At 47.7% G+C, this 13,622-nt stretch overlaps 1 pseudogene; it reads right to left on the bottom strand.

The window, feature by feature from the left end:
- Window positions 1-4,704: 4,704 nt before the first annotated feature.
- On the bottom strand, window positions 4,705-5,298 carry LOC144689989 (cholesterol 25-hydroxylase-like protein 2 pseudogene; annotated as a pseudogene).
- Between the last annotated feature and the right edge of the window lie 8,324 nt (window positions 5,299-13,622).

The following is a 13,622-nucleotide window of genomic DNA, read 5'->3' as shown; positions in this document are numbered from 1 at the left end:
TCTGAAAATCTGTGCAAGGTACCCTGGCAGCTCCCATGACACTTACATCCTCAGACACTCCCAGGTACCAAGGTCATTTAGTGCTCCAGCCCAACTGGATTGATGGCTGCTGGGTGACAAGGGCTATCTATTGAAAAGGTGGCTTATGACGCCTCTCTGCCACCCAAGAACAGAGGCAAAGCGGCGTTGTAATAGGAGTCATGCCTCCACAAGTGTGGTGATAGACAGGGCTATAGGTCTTCTGAAGATGCACTTCCAATGCTTGAACCGTTCAGGGGGAGCACTACAACACGCCCAGAGCGGGTGTCACTGATGTGGTTGCATATTGCGCTCTCCACAATCTGGCACTGGCAAGGGGGGACCCACTGGAAGAAGGGGATCTTGAGGCAGCTCCACAGGCCACAGAGGATGAATCCAGTAGTGAGTCAAAAGAAGAGCACGGTGAGGAGAACGCTGAGGGCCTGGAGGCAGACTTCTGTATCCTTCAGGGAGGCAGGGGTAACAAAGGACGCCTTGGTCCAATGCTCCTTCAGCTAGGCTGCCAAAGATCTGCTTCCTCATGCCAAGGCTGCTGCCTCCATTCCATATGTCTAAAATGCTCCTTTTATTTGAATCCAAAGTCCACTCAGTGCCTGTGCATTGAAGTTTAGAGCCATTCAGGTCCAGCATGAGATATTGGCATAACCTGCACCATAAAAATAGGTGAAGCATACTCAGGCCATTAAGACAAAAGCAAAATTTATACAATTTGACACTCAAAACATATGAACATTAGCATATCCGGTATTAACGCCCACACCAGTGAACCTATAAGCAAAACATGGCAGAATAGAAGATCACCCGTCAACAGTCCCTTTTGTGCTCATGGTGCCTTAAACTTACGTTTGCGGGTGCTACGTCTTGTTACCCCACCCCTCCACCCCTCGCTGGCAGGGGCATATAGGCAGCTGCTGACTGTACTGTCTTGTTGGCCTTGATGACTTTGGCAGTCGTCCTCTGGCCAGTGGAGCTTGTGCTGGCCCCACCTGAGAAGGGCTGGCATCTTCCCAGTCATCGCAGCCTCATCAGATGCCCGGTCACTGGAAGAGTGTGGAGGAGCTGCTGCCGTCATCCAGAGCGCCCTGAGAGGAGCCCGCAGAGACGACAGGCAGCTCGAGTGCCAACGTGCTTCCTGCTTGCCATTGATGGACGGGCACCTAGCTAGGATGCTGAGTGCCTCATCTATCTCCCACATTGGCACTGACCACCTGAGGCCATTGCCTGTGTGAGGCCTTGCAGGTCCGAGTGCAACCCCAGGGACCCCTGATTCTGTCCCTGGAGTTGCTTCTCCATGAGAGTCACCACTCTCTCAGTGGAGGAGGTAATACTCCATGTGGGCTCCTCCACAACAGAGACCATGGCACTCATATTCCCATGGATTTCTGCCAGATCCTTCCGCACAACCTGCTGGACATCCAACATCTGCAGCCTAATGGACGACGCCAGAGGCTCATCATCTGCCTTCAATTCAGTATCATCCTGGTCTCCAGTAGTCCTCCAAATGCCGGCGCCCTGGGCACTCTCTGCCTCCACCTGCTCCTTAAGTGAGTGTGACGTTCCCTCACTGCTGTGCATCGACATTCTAGCCAAAGATCTAATGCCCACCAAGTTGCTGGTATCTGCACTGGTGCCTGGTTCAGATAGCGGGTGTGATGCAGGTGCTATCCTCTGGCATCAAGGGTGGCTCTTTGGGGTCCTGCATTTGAGTGCGTGCTGGTGAATCTAAGGGAGAACAACGGCATGTCATTAGTTTAAGACATCACACTGTCACTGTGCATGCCAGGCATCCTAGTGAGACCATGGAGATCTGCATCATGGTGCTATCGTCTTTCAATGATCAATGGGGACTCCAGGTTTGAGGCTCCCATTAATGATGAGACCACACAAGAATGTTTGCACAATCTGACACTCTCACCTCTGTGCACTGCACTCTTACCTTCGTCAGAGACCCCTGCCTCTCCACAACCGGCTGATCGAGGTGGGTGGCAGCTCCCCAGCTGCACTGCATCCATTTCAAATCTCACCATGGCTAGGAGGTTTCGGAGGCCTCTGCCTGTCCCTGAACTCTTGATGTTGTTATGACTCCTCTTCTCCTGAAAGGACAGAGGAGCATTGATTAGTCTACTCGTTACCTGCAGCGCCATTGCAGCCTGGCCAACCCCACCTGAGGAACACCTTGCAGGGCACATCTGAGTCATGGCCCTCGAGCTGCAAGGTCCTCAGTCCAAGCAATCAGGGCTCACCCTTTTGGCCAGCTCCGGTATCAGTGACTCTCGGACTCTAACACCTCTGAGCTCCATGGGGGGATAGCCAGCCCTTAACACTTTTCCACACTGACCCATGCCAATACAGTATTCACCCTTGCCAAGCACAGCAGGTCCTTGAACCTTTAGCGGCACTGTACCCATGTGCGCCTCATGGCATTGGTGGCTGCTGATCTTGGTTGCCGCCTCTTCCCAAGCCTTCTTGGTCTGGTGTGGTGGTCTCCCCTGCCATCCCTGGGTACGAGAATGTCTCGCCTTAAACCGACCTCCTTCACGAGGACCGACAGGCACTCGTCCGAAAAATGGGGGGGCTGAGTGCCCACCTGGCCTGCCCTCCCGCCTGATGTCTCCAGCTGCTGTTGAGGCCATTACACCAGTCTCCAGGCCGCAGAAAGATTCTCCCCTGGTAGCCTTCAGGGAGCTGCCTCTGCCAATTTTAAACTGCCCACTGGGTGGCCATTGGACCTGGTGCCCGACAGGCTCCCGCCCCCGCCTGGCCCTCCCCGACCATTGGGAAGGTGCGTTTCATGCTGGATGGGCCTTAACTGCCCAGTCAGCGTGAAATCATGGGTTGTGGGCCAATCACGGTCAGGGACTACGCGCCCGACGAGGGAAAACTTCAGGCTATAATTATTGTACTGACATGACCTTGATGTGAATAGTTCAACATAATCTATGATGATTTTGTGCTCATCTTGCTGACTTAACAGTTGATAAAGGCTCTTCATGGAAGTCCATTACCTGCATTGTAGGACAATTGATCCTATAACTCAGATCTAAAACTTACCAATATAACCAAATTATCATTTACGTTTAGAGCCATCACTCCAAACAGCACCAAAACTCTTTCCCTTGGAAAAATGATGGGAAATGTATTTAAACTTGCAGTTCTTAAAGCAGCTTTAAATCTTTGATTAAAAGGTGATGATGGGACAAACTATTATTACAAGTAGCATAGTTATAAAACCCCCAACAGTTGAGAGTGAAAGGTTCAAAAAAGGGAAAAATGCTATGGGTTGCTGGAAATTTGAAATAAAAACAGAAAATGTTGGAAACACGCAGCAGTTCAGTCAGCGTCTGTGGAGAAAGAAACAAAATGTAATGTTTCGAGTCTATGATCTTTCATTAGTTCATCATTGTGTTCTAATGGAAGGGCTTTTTTGCTAAGAACATGAGAAATGGGAGCAGGACTGGACAATATGGCCCCTTGAGCCTGCTCTGTCATTCAATAGGATCATGGTTGATCTTCTGTCTCAACTCCACTTTCCTACCAGCTCCCCATATTCCTTGATTCCCTGAGACACCAAAGATCTGTCTACCTCAGCCTTAAATATATTCAACGATCCATATACCTCTTGGGTAGAAGAGCCCAAAGATTCACAGAAGAAATTTCTCAGCATCTCAGTCTTAAATGATGGTTCCCTTATCCTGAGACTGTGTCCCTGGTGTTCTAGATTCCCAGCTAGGGCAAACAACCTCTCAGTGTCTACCCTGTCAAACCGCTTCAAGGTGTTAACTCTGTTTTTCCTCTCTCCCCACTATCAACATCCTGGGGTTTGCCATTGACCAGAAACTGAACTGGACTAGCCATATAAATACCGTGGCTACAACAGCAGGTCATAAACTATGAATCCTGTGATGAGTAACTCACTTCCTGACTCCTCAAAGCCTGTCCACCATCTACAAGGCACAAGTCAGGAGTGTGATGGAATACTCCTCATTTGCCTGGATGAGTGCAGTTCCCACAACACTCAAGAAGCTTGACACCATCCAAGGCAAAGCAGTCTGCTTGATTAGCACCACATCCACAAACATTCATTCCCTCCACCACTAGTGCACAATGACAGCAGTGTATACCATCTACAAGATGCACTGCAGGAACTCTCTCAGCCTCGTTAAACAGCATCTTACATACCCACAACTGCTACCATCTAGAAGGACAAAGGCAGCACATGGATGGGAACACCACCACCTGGAAGTTCCCCTCCAAGCCACTCACCATCCTGTCTTGGAAATATATCGCCATTCCTTCACTGTCACTGGGTCAAAATCCTGGAACTCCCTTCCTAACAGCACTGTGGGTGTACCTACACCACATGGACTGCAGCAGTTCAAGCTCACCACCACCTTCTCAAAGGCAATTAGGGACGGGCAATAAATGCCGGCCCAGCCAGCGAAGCCCACGTCCCATGGAAGAATAAGAAGAAACAAATGTTGTCTGCCCTACTGCTTGATCGCAGCAGCAAGTTTTTTTTAAACCCACTGAATGAATTAGGTTACCTGAGGGGGTTTCTCCCATCCCCTCCTTGCTCTCCATTAGAGCCAACGATTGACTGTTCTCACTATAGGTTCCAGAAATCTAGTCCCAGCGTGAGAAAAGGGCAGCGAGGTTAGCCATGGGTTACTGATGGTGAGCATCATGTTTCAGGGAGCCCCTGAAGAACCCGAGCAGCACCAGGTTGTGGGGGGAGGGTGGGGGGGGGGGGGGGGGGCGGGAGAAATCATAGCCACAGTGACTGTCCTCAGAGACGAAGCGTTAAAGAGCATGAAAGCCCAGGTAGTGAGGCAGTGACATTGCAGGAACAATGGATTCAGGGTACTCCAGAAACCCACACTGATCAGCTCCCAGGAAGACAGGTACTGGGTCACCCAGCTGAAAAGCTCACTGCATTGATGATGGAAGGCATGGAAATTGGTGTGAAGCCAGTGGACGCAGTGGTGCAGCAGCTGCCAGATGTAACACTGAAAGTTGAAGAGGATGGTGCAGCTCAGCACCCTGGACCAGCAGCTCCAAAAGTGTGCGAACCTCGGCTGGGAGAGGGCTCGGCGGTCCCCAGGACTACTGAGGCATGGCAGCCGGCAGTATGAGGACCAAGTGGTTGTAGCAAGTCAGCCCCAGGACCTTGAGGGCTTTTTCCCAGGTAAGGGGCTTCTCGGAATGGATCTTGCACCTGTTGATTGCAGGGCGCTTGAGCACCAGGAGATTGAGGTGCATGGAGATAGCGCAGAAGGCGAAGATGGTGCAGATAGTCCCAGAAGGGCTGAAGCAGAGACTGCTCCAGCAGGTACAGGCTGAAATTGGCACTCTTAATAACTTGCAGGCAGGAATCGAGAAAACCAACGGAGCTGAAGGAAGAAGCCATTGGAACGGAGAGAGGGAAGGCTTTGGTCCGAGAGAGGCTGGAAATGAAGTGAAACAAGGTCAGCCCGGTCAAACCTGGTGTTCTTCCCAAAACGACCCTTTCCAACCAATGAGTAACTGCCACAGAATAAACTGTATCATTTAAACCCTGCTAGTGATGTGCAAGGACAAGATATTCCTATTACAAACAGCAGCTCAAAGTAGAACAAGTAAACTAGGTGGCTTCAACTGTTGTTAAAGTATGTATCTTGTTACAGTCTCATTTATTTTTTTACAAGTTTACCTAATATGACCACAGGGCAAGGCACCCCAGTAAAACAAATTTTATTCGAATAACCAACAATTATGAAATACCAATTTGTAATTTATTATCATGCAGTTAGCAATAAGGACAAGCAATACTGTTACGGATGGGAGGGGGTTAAATTTAAACAGCACAAATTTCTCCTCTCTCCACTTTGTAAACAGAAAGGCGTTTTTGATTTGTCATAGAGCCAGAGAGGTCTACAGCACAGAAAAAGGCCCTTCGGCCCATCGAGTCTGCGCCAGTCAAACAAGTACCTAACTATTCTAATCCCATTTTCCAGCACTAGGCCCATAGCCTTGTATGCCATGGCATCGCAAGTGCACATCCTAATACTTCTTAAATGTTTTGAGGGTACCTGCTTCTATCACCCTTTCAGGCAGTGAGTTCCAGGTTCCCACCACCCTCTGGGTGAAAAAATTCTTCCTCACATCCCCTCTAAACTTTCTGCCCCTTACCTCAAATTTATGCCCCCTGGTTATTGATCCCTCCACCAATGGAAAAAGTTCCTTCCTGTCTACCCTATCTATGCCCCTCATAACTTTATACACCTCAATCATGTCACCCCTCAATCTTCTCTGCTCCATGGAAAATAACCCCATTCTATCCAATCTCTCCTCATAACTAAAACTTTCCAGCCCAGGCAACATCCTGGTAAACCTCCTCTGCAATCTCTCTAGTGCAATCACATCCTTCCAAAAATACAGATTCCAGAACTGCACGCAATACTCTAGCTATAGCCTTACCAGCACTTTACACAGTTCCAGCATAACCTCCCTGCTCTTATATTCCATGCCTCGGCTAATAAAGACAAGTATCCCATAAGCCTTCTTAACCACCTTATCTACTTGTCCCACTAACTTAAGGGACCGGTGGACATGCACATCAAGGTCCCTCTGATCCTTGGTACTTCCCAGGGTTGTACCATTTATCGTGTATTCCCATTCCTTGTTTGTCTTGCCCAAGTGCATCACCTCACACTTATCCGGATTAAATTTCTATTGCCACTGATCAGCCCATCTGACCAGCCCGTCTATATCCTCCTGTAATCTAATGCTATCCTCTTCATTATTTACCACCCAACCAATTTTTGTGTCATCCATGAACTTACTGATCAACCTTCCTATATTCAAATCTAAATGTTTATATATACCACAAGCAGCAAGGGACCGAACACCAGTCCCTGTGGAACCTCACAGGACACAGGCATCCAGTCACAAAAACACCCCTCGACCATCACCCTCTGCTTCCTGCCACTCAGCCAATTCTGGATCCAATTTTCCAAATTGCCTTGGATCCCATGGGCTCTCACCTTCATTATCAGTCTCCCATGCGGGACCTTATCAAAAGCCTTGCTGAAGTCCAAGTAGACCACGTCAAGTGCATTGCCCTCATCTACACACCTGGTCACCTCTTCGAAAAATTCAATCAAATTGGTCAGTCATGGCCTCCTCTTAAAAAAATCATGCTGACTGTCCTTGATTAATCCCTGCCTCTCCAAGTGTAGATTAATTCTGTCCCTCAGAATTGCTTCCAATAGTTTCCCCACCACTGAGGTTATACTGACTGGCCTGTAGTTCCCTGGTTTATCCCTTCCTCCCTTCTTCAATAATGGTATCACATTGACTGTCCTCTAGTCCTCTGGCACTTCTCCTGTGGCCAGAGAGATATTGAAAATTATTGCCAGCACCCCTGCTATCTCCTCCCTGGCCTCACTCAACAGCCTGGGATACATTTCATCCGGGCTTGGAGATTTATCTACTTTAAAGCCTGACAGACCGCTTAAAACCTCCTCCCTTTCTATGCTAATTTCTTTAATTATATCACAGTCCTTCTGCCTGATTTCCATACCCACGTCATCCCTCTCACTTGTGAACACCAGCAAAAAGTATTCATTTAGAGCAAGCACGCTGCTGGGAGTGTACTATAAGCCCCCAAACAATCAGAGAGAACCTACGTCTTCCAGCTCCACACACAAATTGCCACTATGGTCCTTAATGGGCCCTACTCTTTCCCTAGTCATCCTCTTACTCTTAAGGTACTTGTAAAATAACTTTGGAATTTCCTTTATTTTACCTGCCAATGCTTTTTCATGCCCCCTTTTTGATCTCCTTTTTGAAGTTCCCCCCTACACATTCTATACTCCTCTAGGGCTTCAGCTGTTTTGAGCCCACGGTGTCTTCCATAAGCCTCCCCTTATTCTCTTTATCCAATCCTGTATATCCCTCGACATCCAGGTTCCCTGGATTTGTTGGTCCCACCCCTTTTCTTTACTGGAATATGTTGGCCCTGTACTCTCTCTATTTCCTTCTTGAATGAGTACCACTGCCCTGACACAGATTTACCTAAAAGTAGCTGCTCCCAGTCCTCTCTGGCCAAATCACATCTGATCTTATTAAAATCGGCCTTCCACCAATTTAGAACTCTGATTTCTGGCCCATCCTTGTCCTTTTCTATATCAACCTTGAATCTAACGGATTTATGATCACTATTTGCAAAATGCTTCCCCATTGGTACCTCTACCACTTGCCCAGCTTCATTCTCTAAAATTAAGTCCAGGCCCACCCCCCCCCACCTCCGACCCCTCTTGTAGGACCTTCTACATACTGGCTTAAAAATCTCTCCTGGATGCACTTTAAGAATTCCGCTCCCTCTAAACCTATCACACTATGACTAACCCAGTTAATGTTGGGGAAGTTGAAATCCCCCACTACTACCACCCTATTATTTTCACACTTCTCTGAAATTTGCCTATAGATCTGCTCTTCTACTTCTCTGACTCTTTGGGGGCCTATAGTACACTCCCAGCAATGTGATTGCTCCTTTTTTGTTTTTCAGTTCTACCCATATGGCTTCATTTGAGGAGCCTTCTAAGATGTCATCCCTCCTTGCTGCTGTAATTGATTCCTTGAACAATATTGCGATACCCCCTCCTCTTTTACCTTTTTCCCTGTCTCGCCTGAAGGCCCTATTTCCTAGAATATTGAGCTGCCAATCCTGCCCCTCTCTCAACCATGTCTCTGTGGCAGCAAAGACATCATACTTCCATGTGTTAATTTGTGCCCTCAACACATCTGCCTTATTTGTCAGACTCCTTGCATCCAACCTTGCCAAGCTCCCTTGTGCCTTAACTGATCTATAATTTCTATGCCTTCCAGACTTACTTGCTCTCTCTTCTAACTTTGGTTGTGCATCTCTTCTTGTTGAAACTGCTTTCAGGATCCCGACCCCCTGCTAAGTTAGTTTAAACCCTCTCCAACAGCACCAGCAAACCTCCCCGCAAGGATGTTGGTCCCATTCCGGTTCAGGTGCAGCCTGTCTGCCTTGTACCAGTCTCACTGCCTCCAGAAATGGTCCCAATGTCCCAGAAATCTAAAGCCCTCCCTCCTGCACCATCTCTCCAGCCACGCATTCATCTGGACTAATCTCCTATTTCTATATTCACTAGCATGTCGCACCGGAAGTAATCCAGAGATTACTACCTTTGAGGTCCTGTTTTTTAATCTGTTTCCTAGCTCCCTAACTTCTGCTTGCAGGACCTCATCCCTCTTTCTACCTATGTCGTTGGTATCAGTATGTACCACGACCTCTGTCTGTTTGCCCTCCCCCTTTAGAATGCCCTGCAGCCAGTGACAGCCTTGACCCTGGCACCAGGGAGACAACATACCATCCTGGAGTCACGTTTACAGCCGCAGAAAGGCCTGTCTGTTCCCCTTACTATTGAGTCTCCTACCACTATTGCTCTTCTTCTCTTTTTCCTCCCCCACCCCCCCACCCGCCCCATGCAGCTGAGCCACTCACAGTGCCATAAGCGTGGCTGCACTCCCCAGAGGAACCATCACTCTCACCGTTTTCCAACACAGAAAAATGGTTCTCGAGCAAGATGCACCCTGGGGATTTCCTGACTACCTGCCTGACACCTTTCTTCAGACTGATGGTCACCCATTCCCTCTCTGTCTGCACTTCAGTAAGCTGTGAGGTGACCACATCTAAAAACGTGCTATCCATGAAACTCTCAGCCTCGTGGATGCACCTCAGTGCCTCCAGCTGCCGCTCAAGCCCCGAAACTTGGAGCTCAAGTAGCTGCAGCTGGTGGCACTGCCTGTACACATGGTCAGTCAGAACACAAGGAGCGTCTAGGACTTCCCACGTGTTGCACGTGGTACATAACACAGGACCATAAGACCATAAGACCATAAGACATAGGAGAAGAAATTAGGCCATTTGGCCCATCAAGTCTGCTCCGCCATTCAATCATGGCTGATAAGTTTCTCAACCCCATTCTCCCACCTTCACCCCGTAACCTTTGATCCCCTTACCAATCAAGAACCTATCTATCTTGGTCTTAAATACACTCAATGACCTGGCCTCCACAGCCTTCTGTGGCAATGAATTCCATAGATTCACCACTCTCTGGCTAAAGAAGTTTCTCCTCATCTCTGTTCTAAAAGGTCTTCCCTTTACTCTGAGGCTGTGCCCTCGGGTCCTAGTCTCTCTTACTAATGGAAACATCTTCCCCACGTCCACTCTATCCAGGCCGTTCAGTATTCTGTAAATTTCAATCAGATCCCCCCTCATCCTTCTAAACTCCATCAAGTAGAGACCCAGAGTCCTCAAACGTTCCTCATATGTTAAGCCTTTCATTCCTGGGATCGTTCTCGTGAACCTCCTCTGGACCATCTCCAGGGCCAGCAAATCCTTCCTGAGATACGGGGCCCAAAATTGCTCACAATATTCTAAATGTGGTCTGACCAGAGCCTTATAAAGCCTCAGCAGCACATCCCTGCTTTTATATTCTAGACCTCTTGAAATAAATGCCAATCCAAGAGATGATAGCATAATTAAGGGTGCAGATGGGTTGACAATGCAGATTTAGACTTCATTAAAATCCATATAAACTACAAACAATTGTTCCAAGAAATATTAGCTGCTAGTAACAGCCGACACTGTTGATGCAGCTGAGATCATCTGAACTATGGCTGGGTGATAGGAAACTGAGCCTGTGTATTATATGCCAAGAAGCCAAGAGTTTTAGGTGACTTGCACTATAACTTTGTGATTTATATTGCATAGATCATAAAATGCACAGCTATTCAGCCCAACTGCTCCACGCCAGCATTTATTTACCATGCAAGTCTCTTTGCATCCTTCCTATATAACCCTATCTGTATGCCCTGCTTCATCCCTTGTGTTTCTGGTTTCCCCCATTTTGACTTAATATCTTATCTTAAGGGAAATACCTCCAACGATGCTGGTAGAGTTGGCCTCAACTGCGTCCTTATGCTGAAGTGGGGTTTGAACTCAACTTTCTGACCCTGAGCTGGGCCAAGAGTACAACTAACTGAGCCAAGCTAACCACTGAATTTTCATACACAAATTCTCAAAAAGTACATAATTCAGTTTCACTTTAATGTCCATACAGGAATTCATTTCCAGTGCTAAGACCAAAGCAAAATACTGCGGATGCTGGAAGTCTGAAACAAAAACACAAAATGCTGGAAAACTCAGCAGGCCTAGCAGCATCTGTGGAGACAGAAACAGAGTTAACGTTGCAAATCCGTACGACCCTTCTTCACAGCAATTCAATACTCTAGATCCATCTTTTGTTTCTTTACTCACTCCAGTACCACAACTTGTGCCACAACTTGTGAATCATCACTTTTGTCATTTCATCTTTCCTGCCTTGTACCAATCACAGACCTTCTCTTTGTTCTCATCTCCCCTCACCTCGTGTCTAATACTTAAGTAAAACCGGATGCATCCTTAATTTTTTCCCAGTTCTGTTGAAAGGTCATCAACTGGAAGTGTTAACCATTTCTCACTCCACAAAACTGCCTGATCTGATTAGTGTTTACATTTACAAGAGCAATTACTGTGGAAGCTAGAATGTTGAATTTATTTCAGTCCCCCAACACACTACTACTGCCTCGGTAGCACCACTACTGACCGAGCTGGCCTAGTCCTAAATGACATAGCTGCTGATTGGGTCTGTGGCAGGCGGTGAGGGAACCAAGAGGGAAAAACATACTTGACCTCATCCTCACCAACCTGCTTGCCGCAGATGCATCTGTCCATGACAGTATCAGTAGGAGTAATCACTGCACAGTCTTCATGGAGACAAAGTCCCACCTTCACATTGAGGATACCCTCCATCATGTTGTGTGACACTACCACTGTGCTAAATGGGATAGATTTTGAACAGATCTAGCAACTCAAGACTGGGCACCCATGACGTGCTGTGGGCCATCAGCAGCAGCAAAATAATACTCTAACACAATCTGTAACCTCATGGCCTGGCATATACCCAACTCTACCATTACTACCAACCCAGTGGATCAGCACTGGTTCATTGAAGAGTGCAGGAGGGCATGTGAGGAGCAGCAACATGCATACCTAAGAATGTGGTGTCAACCTTGTGAAGCTACAGCATAGGACTATTTGCATGCCAAACAGCTTAAGCAGCAAGAGATAGACTGAGCTAAGTGATTCCACAACCAATGGATCAGACCTAAGCTCTGCAGTCCTGCCACATCCAGTCATTAATGGTGGTGGACAATTAAACAACTCACTGGAGGCGGCGGCTCCACAAATATCCCCATCCTCAATGATGGAGGAGTCCAGCACATCAGCAAAAGATAAGGCTGAAGCGTTTGCAACGATCTTCAGCCAGAAGTGCCGAGTGGATGATACACCTCAGCCTTCTCCAGGAGGTCTCCAGGTGCCAGTCTTTAGCCAATTCGAGTCACTCCATGTGATGCCAAGAAACGGCTGGAAGCACTGGATACTGCAAAGGCTATGGGCATGACAACATTCCAGCAACAGTACTGAAGACTTGTGCTCCAGAACTTGTCGCGCCCTTAGCCAAGCTGTTCCAGTACAGCTACAACATTGGCATCTATCTGGCAATGTGGAAAATTGCCCAGGTTATGTCCTGTACACAAAAAGCAGGGCCAATCCAACACAGCCAATTACCACCCCTTCAGTCTACTCTCTATCGTCAGGAAAGTGATGGAAGGGATCATCAACAGTGCTATCAAGCGGCACTTACTCAGCAATAACCTGCTCACTGACGCCCAGTTTGGATTTCACCTGGGTCACTCAGCTACTGACCTCATTACAGCTTGGTTCAAACATGGACAAAAGAGCTGAACTCCAGAGATGAGGTCAGAGTGACTGCCCTTGACATCAAGGCAGCATTTGACCAAGTGTGGCATCAAGGAGCCCTGTGAAAATCAGAATCAATGGAATTCAGGGTTTGGGGGGTGCGGTGGCATGGGGGTTGGAGTAGGAAGAAACTCTACACTGGCTGGAGTGGTAACCTAGCACAAAGGAAGGTGGTTGTGGTTGTTGGAGATCTTAAGAACATATGAATTGGGAGTAGGAGTAGGCCAGTTGCCCCCTTGAGCCTGCTCCGCCATTCAATAAGACTGGGCTGCCCTGCATGCCTCTAGTTGAAAAAAGAACCCTTACTTTAAGGTAAATACAGTAAAAAATGTTTAATTATTTATGTCTTAAATAAAAACTAGAACCCTTACCTTTCTTTAGCTTAATCTATTTTAAACTGGAGAAAAAAACTGGAGAAAAACATTTACCCACCACTCACCAATCAGTTCTCACCTTTGTGCTGACGTCGCTTTTTGAAGCTTCCCCGCATTCATGGTGGTTCTGATCTCTCCACCGCCCTCTCTTGTGATGTCACTCTTGTTATTTTCAACAAGAACTGCCTGAAGGACACTCTTCCCAGACTGCTTCACCGTGATGCTGACTGCAGGAGGCTCTTCATGGACTGCTTCACAGTGATGCTGACTGCAGGATTCTCTTTCCGGACTGCTTCATCACAATGCTGACTGCAGGACATTCTTCCTGGGCTGCT

This window comes from Cetorhinus maximus, chromosome 2 (genome assembly GCF_964194155.1).
Source record: "Cetorhinus maximus chromosome 2, sCetMax3.hap1.1, whole genome shotgun sequence".
NCBI classification, from domain to species: Eukaryota; Metazoa; Chordata; class Chondrichthyes; order Lamniformes; family Cetorhinidae; genus Cetorhinus; species Cetorhinus maximus.
Note: the sequence above shows the minus strand (reverse complement) of the source record. Positions and strands in the feature narration are given on the sequence as shown.